Below are 9,361 nucleotides of genomic sequence, written 5' to 3'. Positions count from 1 at the left end.
TGCGTGGTGAGCCCCGGCCTGAGTGGGGGGGTGGGGACCGACGGCCCCGGCCCAGCTCCTCTCCTCTCCTCTCCCCGCAGCCTGGGCGCCCGGCCCGGAATGAATGGGCCGGGCAGCTCCGCAGGCCCCTGTGCGGGCGCTGCCTGGGCCGGCGGGCTCGCAAGGTGGGCGCGTCTGCGGAGCCTGGGAGCCGGCAGCTGCTGGGCCCTGCTGGTGCCGCGGGTCTGCTCAGCCCTGCTTGTTTTAGCCGAGTGCCTTGTCTGTGCCCCCAGCCTGCACATCCCCAAACACACTCACATACATGCATGCACATCCCCCCCAGCATGCGCACGCGCGTATGCACATCCCCCCCCGCCACCATGCACACCCCGGCACACACACACACATGCGTGCATACCCCCCCAACACAACACACACGTGCACGCGTGCCCCCAATACACACACACCCCTCTGTGAAATGTGCAGCTTGCCCAGGGCTTCCCTGAGCGAGGGGCTCCTGGGGTTTACCCCCGGGGAGACAGGGAGCAATAGAGCCATTGCAACACCCAGTGGAAAAGTTGAATCACTTCACAAAGTTGAAGAAGTGGGAGCCAAGGACACCTGCTCTGCCACACCTTGGGTTGGGGGTGGGCCGAGCTCCTCTCGGGGCCAAGCCTGTTCCAGGTTTCGCTCGTCTTTCCCTGACCTGAGTTTCATGTCCACCAGGACAATTGATTTGCGCTGGTTGATGCTGAAAGCTTCCTGCTGCCCTTGTCCCTGCTGGAAACATGGATACAGTGAAAACAATGCTTAAAAGTTTTTAATAAGCTTGGCCCGAAGTAGGACAATGGATTTCTGGTTTCCTAAGTGACATCTCGTACTGTAGTATCAGAGAGTGAGCTGCCTTGGGCTTTCAGAAAGGGGGTGGGGGAAAGATGGCTCTTTGCGTCTTTGCCAGCCAGACCTCAGATCTATGGAAAGCTTCATGGCGCTTGAATTTTTTGAAAGCTCCTTGGAATCAGCCCCCATCAATATTGGTTAAAAGCCTTTCTTTTAAGAAGGCTGTAGTGAAGTGCATTGATCTGGTGGTGTGTTTCCTGTGTCAGGTGCCCAGAACATCGATAATAGGCATCATAATTTTTATATAATATTGTATGTGCATTTTGCTAACAGTGGTGACATGAATTACTTAAATTGTAACTATTACCTGTAAGTGTCATGTTATGATAAGAAGTTGTCCTGTTTACTTAGTCATCTGACGTGACATCTCTGATCAAACTAATTATTTTAGGTTGTAAGGGAAGTATGTGATATTTGCTATCAGGAAGATTATATGACATCATTCAAAGCAGTTATTGAGATGTTTAAAAAAATACAAGGCTGTAAAAAATGAATGGGAGGAGAGAAGAACTTTTATCTTAAAATTTTAAAAAGGTTGGCTTAGTTATTCAAACGGTTTCAACTTGAAATACAATTAACTGTGCCTATGCATATTTAACTAAGAATTTTTAAAATAAGATTTAATCCAGCCAATGAATGAATAAAGAGCTGTCCAAATAGTGGATGTGGACCACAAGGAGTTAATCTTTGGTCCTCATGTGCCCTTGACTGCTGTTCCCTTCATCATTCTGGCTACTGCAGCCAGGGTCTCGGGGCTTTCTCCCCTGCCACCCCTACTACTGCTTGGCTTTCACTTCCTGGCCATGGAGCAGGGCAGGGAGGTACAGACTGCAGTACTGCAGTGGGGGAGCTCAGACCAGGAGTTGTGGGGCAGGGGTTGGGGAGTAGGAGATGAGGTACTTGCTCATGCATGCATGGAGTAGAGTGGGGGGCAGGGGTCCTGTCTACATGGTGCCAGGGTAGATGAGGTAGGGCCCTGGCCCCTGCGGTAGGTAGTCCCCACCCACTGTGTAGTTGGACAGCGCTGAATTAATGTACTCATTATTATTTTACAAAACATTTTTTTTTAAAGCATATTGTTTTGTTTGGGTTTTTTTTTTATTTCAGTTCTTCATAATGCTTTCTCTCCCCTTATCCTACTATACCTCAAAACACAGGTTAATAAAACGAAACTTCTGAGGTCAGTACCATTCGTGTTTTACTGAAATGTAAATGGTCTTTTAAGATATGAGCACAAACAGTAGCTTTTCTGCATTGACATGGTGATAGTGGCCTTAAGAACATTGGATTAATTCCAGGTTTATTTGATGATGTATATTTGTGGCTCTAAATCTTTTTTCTTTGTTTTTTTCTTCTAATTGGAATCGAACATGGTGACCACAACATACTCCAACCTAAAATTAGAGTCATATCAATTATATAGGATGGGGACTGTGTCACTAGTCTGCCTATCGAGATTTCTAGACTCAAGTCTCCAAACATCTCAGAAATGCTAATTGGGATTATTAGACCATTCAGTAATCCATAACAGTCATTCTTAATGCAGCCTTTCCATGCATCATCCTCATAAATTGCCTTTATGTCCATCCCTGAGAGAGGACCCATAAAGGCTAAGGTACTGGTGGGAGTTCTGACATTTAAGGCTTAACTGTAGGCACAAAGTACTTAAAAATGTATGCAAAGCTGATGAGAGCTTTATTGACTGTAATGTTAATATTCCTGACTCTTGGTAATAATACTGTGTATGTTTTCATTAGAAGGTAGTCATGGTTTCAGGAAAGTAAAATATTTCTTATTATATTAACTTCATACAAGTTTCTATCATTTGGATTTACACTGGGTTGACTATAACTTGTGCTGGGATTCAGGTCAAGGTTTGAAGGGACAAAAGTTACTGTAGGCTGAGTTTTGACTGTTTAGCTTACTGGCTGTACTCTATAAGTTAGCAGAGTTTTAGGCTTTTACCTGTTACTTAGACTGGTGTTTGCATAGCAAGTAAATCAAATTAGGAGGTAGTACTAGGAGGTACTGGGTATATTATTAACGTGGTCTATCAAACTATAAACACATTTTATTTTTGTAATCAACTTAGTTCTTTTGAGGATGGTATGGTGTTATGTGGTGGATAGACATTGATAAGCCCACCCTTTGTCACTGAGGCTTCAATTTGGAGGTTTCTGTGGGCTCTAGGTGCCTTTGGTAGGTAAAGTGTGCCCTTTGCTGACATCTGAAATCAAAAAGGGATGCTTTTGCCTTCTAGTTTAGACTGTTGCATATAATGTTCTTTTAATGGAGTTACCCTTTAAGGTTATTTGGGTGTTTCAGCTGTTACAGAATGTTGTTGCCTGCTTTCTTTCTAAGAAGAAAGTGCAGTATCATGTGCAAGACAGCTTTAATGGCTTTTTCTTTGCTTCTAGAGTAAATTCAGGGCACAAAAACAGATTTGGTTTGGTCTCTGCTGTTAATACAACTTTCTTTTTGATCCTGCTTATGTGCCACAATAATTTTATGATCAAATTGAGATCTTTTTTCTGGGTTCTTATTAACATTATTGCATTAAACTAAATTCATGTTCCTGTTAAAAAATACACATAGATTTTCATAGACGTTAGGGCTGGAAGGGACCTCGAAGATCAAATCCAGCCCCCTGCCCCAGGGGCAGGAAGTCAGCTAGGGTCAAAGGATCCCAGCAAGATAAGCATCCAAACACTTCTTGAATGAGTCCAGAGTAGGTGCCTGTACCACTTCTGGAGGGAGTCTATTCCAGGTCTTGGGGGCTTGGACCGTAAAGTAATTTTCTCTTATGTCCAGCCTAAAATGGTCTTGTAGGAGTTTATGACCTTTGGTCCTTGTTTTTCCTTGGGGCGCTCTGTTGAACACACATTCTCCCAGGTCCTGATGTATACCCCTTGTGTACTTATAAGCACCCACCAGGTCCCCCCAAGCCTGTGCTTTTCCAGACTGAAGAGTCCCATGGCTCTCAGCCTGTCTTCATAAGGCCTATTCTCTTGCCCTCTGATCATGTGCATGGCTCTCCTCTGGATTCTCTCACATGACCAGCTATGTAACTTTAATATGTATTTATCACTTAGTCCAGGGGTCAGCAATGTTTTTCAGCAGCGGGCCAGAATGACCCAGCTCATATCTGAGGTGGGATGGCATTAGGACCTTGCTGTTCCCGTCACTTCACCCTGCTGCCTGATGGAAGAATACAGAATTGCCATCTGGCTGGAGGCAGCATGGACACGGGCTCTCCCTCTTGATCCTCTCCACCAAAACCCTTACTGCCTGGTTGCAGCACGGTGCAGACAGAGTGCCGCCCCATCCACCCTTACCCGCTGCCAAAATCTTAGTTCCACAGGACAGATCTAAAGGCTCTGTGGGCTTTAGGTTGTCAACCTCAAGTTAGTTTCTTACTAAAATTTCCACTTGCAGCTTATTTTTGTTGATTAGGGATTTTTTTCCTTCCATTTCTGAGTAAGCTACTATTATGTTCTTTATTTGCATATTATATCTGAACGCTCTGATGAATTCCTATTCGGGACTTTTGGTATACATTCCGTTTACTGAGTAAATCATATCCACAGTTGGGATTGATAGAAAAAGATAGTGGAGATTCTAAGTCATGAGAAGGAGAGACTTTTTGGGGAGACTGGCCATAAACAGTGTTCTTAAAATTTAGTGCACTTTCTGTAAATGGTGTCCAAGTTTCACAGAAAATAGAAACAAGTTTTATAGTTTAGAAGGGGCCTGAGCACTGAATCCTTTTTATGCTATCCTATAGATACAGTTCTTGAGGCATTCCACACAGGATGATAAATAGCAAGCCAATTCTTCGTGTTTTTTCTGTCTTTGAGTTGTAGGTGAAGATGTCCAGTTCTGGTGGTGCAAGTACTTGTTCACTAAGCTGGATCCTCCATTGTCACCCGGGAAGTTTTCTCTGGAGTATTGTGGATGGGATGAGAGAGTGTCCAATAGGGTGAATGTGTTCAAGAAGAACGGCCACTGTTCAGGGATGATCCAGGTGTTGAACTAGATGACCTCTGGAAGTCCCTTCCAGCCTTTTTTCTCTGTATTTCTATGATTAAGCCATCAGTTATTTCAGGTATGATATGGCTTTGAAAGTAACTTGATGTTTTTTGGTGTGAATGAACAGGGACAAGGAGACAGATCCAAATTGTTCTTGTAGGCATCTCCAGTGAGGCTTTTCAGTGTCTAAAAATTAAGCACCTTGCTCAGAAGGATGATCCAAATAGTGCTAGATACCTAGGATCCATATATAGTCTCAATGTAGAGAGTTAGGCACAGAGTAAGAAGATGCCTGTAGTCAATAAATAGGATATGCTAGGCACAGGAGTGTGTCTAAACTTCTTAAAGCATAGGTTGCTGACTCGGGTTGCCCATGAGGCACCTGTATCTTCTTGGTTATCTAGAGATCTCAGAGAAAATGCACTTGCCTGTGCTACATATGAACTGACAGCGCCATTCAGTTCAGTACAGACACAGCACTCCAGGAGTGTGGTCCTGGGTTCAGCTGCCTACCAACCCCATGCACCAGCCTGGTCTGGGAATACATGATTGGGAAGTGGGGCTCCACATGGGTCCAGAAATTTGGTGGCTGCATGAGGAAGCAAAGGCTGTGGTAATTGCTCCCAGAACTGTAGCAATTAATGCTGCTACCACTTTCCCCCCATCTTCCCCTCCAACAAAATTTCCAGTGTCATGGGGATCTCTTCCTCGCATATAATGCACGCTCCAGTTTTACCCAGATGCCTTTTTGTGAGGGGGTGGGAAAAGGTGCAGTTTATACATGTGAAAATATGGTTGTTTTCTTTAGTCTATCCAGCTACAAAGTACTTGAGTCTACAAGAAAGAACTTGCTGCTGGAATAGACTTCTGCAGTTCTCCCATTCTTAGACTGAGCTAACTTAATACACATTCGTTTATCGTATCTTGCATATGAAATCAACTGCTCGGCACCTTCAGTTCTTCCCCTCAAGAATCTATGATCCAACAGCCTTCTTAAAAGCAGTGTACTGAGTGATTTTTAAAAAGGATGTTAATGCCAGTACTTATTTGTATTACCATATTGCCACAGAGCCTCAGTCAAGTACTAGGACCCTGAGCTTCTGTACAACCATGGTACAACTCATCTGGATGTAAGCCGGTCAGGCTGCTGTATTTGCATCCTACCCTGCTGCGCTCATATGCTCTTAAGATTGGTCAGAGTAATCTGTAATACAAGTTCTTTTCCTGGCTTTTCTAGTGCGTATGGACAGCCCAGGAGAAAATGGAAACTATAGCACAACTGCATTTGGCCCCAAAGGCTGGTCTCCAGACCTCCCCCCAGTGGCTTGCATGCCCTTCTCCAAAGGTCCAATTTTATGGGCAGTCTGGGTTTACTGTTCTTGTGCTCAGGGGTAAGTGATAGTTGAAGCAAACAGGTATAGGTTTTGTAAAGCTCCAGAAATCAATAGCTGTGTAAGGCAAAGACAAAATAATGTATGTCTACATTCACTTCCTTTCGTTTTACCACTCTTGAGTGTCCAATTAGCTTAAGTCAAGGCTGTCTAACTTCAGAGGGCTTGGAGGTCCCATGCTGTGCCATGTGTTGTCCACCCACCACACACACTTCTACAGTACCCTTCTCAACCTACACCATACCACATGCGCCCCACTGCACTGCACCACACAGCATGGCACAGGGTCCTCAGGTCCCCCAGGTCCTCTGGCATGGGCTCCTTAGCTCTGCCCTGCCCCACCCAGGGGCAGAAGCAGGCAGCAGGAGGAGAGAAGGGGAGCCTATAGACTAGTGGCAGCAGGTGGTCAGTGACGGAGGAAGTAGTGGCCAGACTTGGGAGCTCAGGGCTGGATGCAGCCTGTAGGCCACCAGTTGGACAGCCCTGGCTTAACTTAAAGTCCTGTGGGATGAGCAACTCACGTTTTTTATTTTTAATTATGGAGGCTCCCTCTTTCCTCCAAGTTGGCTATCTTTCACCTTTGTTTGTCCAGCCATTGGGAACAGTCTCCTGTGCTATGAAAATATGCTTTTTTTTGTTTGTTCTTCCTCTAAGTCCAGCCACCGGGGTACAATGCTCTAAAAAGGTTGAAAACCACTGCTCTAAGACACAAACGCTTATCATTACTACCATTCACACCTGCTTGCTTGTTCTGTTTCTGGGAAATTCTAGTGCTCCAAACTTTAGACCCTTGTAGGAAGTTAGAGAAAAACCGATTTCCCCAAATTTCAGTCAGCTCATTGTTCTGTCTTGACCAGGTTGGTTTATTAGTTGATAGCCCTTACCAAATCTTTAAAACACAGGTTTATAGCTGCCACTCCCCTGATCTTTAGTATGAGGAACATGAAGTACTAAATAGTAAGACGCATGTTAGACATGCAAATACAGGCATTGTATAAATCATACTGGATTTCATAAGTTTATGTACAGTGTAAGCAGTCTGCCCTACAGAGGTTTATAATCTGAGTATAAAAGAGACTGCAGACAGCTATGGAGGGAGGAGTACATGGAAACAAAGGCAATATTGACCAGCATGAGAGACAAGGGTGTCTGTACTCCAGCATCCTGTTGTCAAGTTTTTTTAGGCATCGGGGCAAAGGAGAGGAATGAGGTACAAAGCAAAAAAATAATAATAATAACACTTGCCTCCCACCCTTCTTTTTTAAAGGATTTTTATTGAAAAAAATTTTAAAGTACCTTCTTTTAAATTCTTTGAAATTAGCACCTATACGAATGCCTAAAGTTAAATATTATTTCAATAAGTTACAATATGTCAATGAGTTTTCTCAGATTTAAGATTTAAAGGGTACTGCTTTCTAATCTGGGGGAAAATTTTTGGGGTTTTTTTCAGAAGACATATCAAATTCATGTGTGTCAGTGTTACACTGCTGTATTACATATTTGCATTTTCAGTCTTTTTAATAGAGCAAATGCTGATACAACTTTTTTTTTTTTAAATGTGTGGACTTTCAATTTCTGCTGTTCAATAGAGCTGACAACTCCAGGTTTAAGCCCTGCTTGAATGAATATTTATAAAGAGGAGAATAGTTCCATTAGGAGAGCTGGAGAGAGACTTCACCTTGAAGTAGCCAGTAGTCTAATTGTCAGGTTGTTCCCCTGGGATATGGCAGACACAGGTTTAAATTTCTGCCCTGAATCAGGTGGGTCAGGAGCTTGAATGTGAGTCTTCACCTCCCAGGTGAGTGCCCTGGCTGTTTTGGAGTAGCTTTTCTTTTTTCTGTGTTTTTCCTTGATAAAGCTGACTGGACACTAGAGACATATTTGAAATCTCTAAGTTTTGTTGAACAAGGAGATAGTTTCCTAGTCATGTCTGTTGTATAGAAAACTTTTGCCCAGTAATTTTGGTTTCAATTTAACAAGTGTAGAGAGACTATTTTCTTCATTCAAACTAATTCATTAAAAGAGCTAGGAGCTTACAAAGTAGTTAAGCTTTTTTCTTTCTCTTTTTATCTGTGAATAAAAAAGTCAGGAGAGGATGAGATCCGTTTACTCTAAAACTTGGAGTTCATAGGAGTGGATTTCCAAAGATTTGGGTTCTAAACATGTATGTGAGTACCTAATGAGATTTTTTCAAAGGCATCTAAGCAGGTTAGATGTTGATCTCTCACTGATATCAGTGGGATTTTCAAAAACATCTCTCTCCAGACACCTAAATACCATTGCAAATCTGCTCTGTTGTGCCCAGTGGCAATCAATCAGTTAACCAGCCAGGGATATTTTCTTTTCCTTAGTTTTAACAGGTCAGTTTTAAATGAAAAAATATATTTTTTAATTTTTTTAATACATTGAACACATTTACTGTAGCATGTTAATATTTTATCTAACCATTTTGGGTGCTTTCATTGAATTATAATTTTTATCCAGATGCAGCTTCATAAGTAAAAAAAAATGTAAATGCATAATTCCCCATTCTCTAGTCTAGTAAATTTAAAGTATTAAAAATCTGTATACATGTTTAAGTCATGAAATCTTCCTGATTATCCCAAATTTGGTAATTTTTGCTAAAGACTGTACTTGATTGCAGATCAGCATCCTTTAATGACTATGAGAGAGAACTTTTCTTTACAAAAGTAAAAAGTACAAATGCAAAATATGACTAAAATGACTACTTAAATCAAGGCTTGCTGTTTGCGGATGAAATCATGTTTTAAAATTGGTGATTCAAATCACTTAGATTTAAATCAGCCTAACCTGATGCTTTACAGATGCTTATGATGAACTTCTCCAAACTATAAGCATGTGAGAAAGCACAAAGGTACTTTGAAATGTAACTGGAGGTTGATAATATGGGCTGATCAGAGGAAGAAGTCTTTCAGTAGTGAATAAGATGATGGCAATGGGTTTTGTTTTGTTGGGGGTTTTTTCAAGAGAAGTCAAGCCTCTTATGTCTGCTGTGATGGGTAAGGGGAAATTGCTGGAGAAATGCAGAGAGGGATGAGGTG

The 9,361-nt window shown here is 42.5% G+C and overlaps 1 protein-coding gene across 1 annotated transcript in view; it reads left to right on the top strand.

Moving 5' to 3' along the window:
• The window catches only part of WASL (Wiskott-Aldrich syndrome like), a 74,000-nt gene that overhangs the window by 2,575 nt on the left and 62,064 nt on the right, over positions 1–9,361 (top strand). The gene's annotated exons all lie outside the window — the stretch shown is intronic.

This window comes from Alligator sinensis, unplaced genomic scaffold (assembly GCF_000455745.1).
Source record: "Alligator sinensis unplaced genomic scaffold, ASM45574v1 scaffold574_1, whole genome shotgun sequence".
NCBI lineage: Eukaryota > Metazoa > Chordata > Crocodylia > Alligatoridae > Alligator > Alligator sinensis.
The sequence above is the reverse complement of the archived record's forward strand: the minus strand, read 5'-3'. Positions and strand labels throughout refer to the sequence as shown.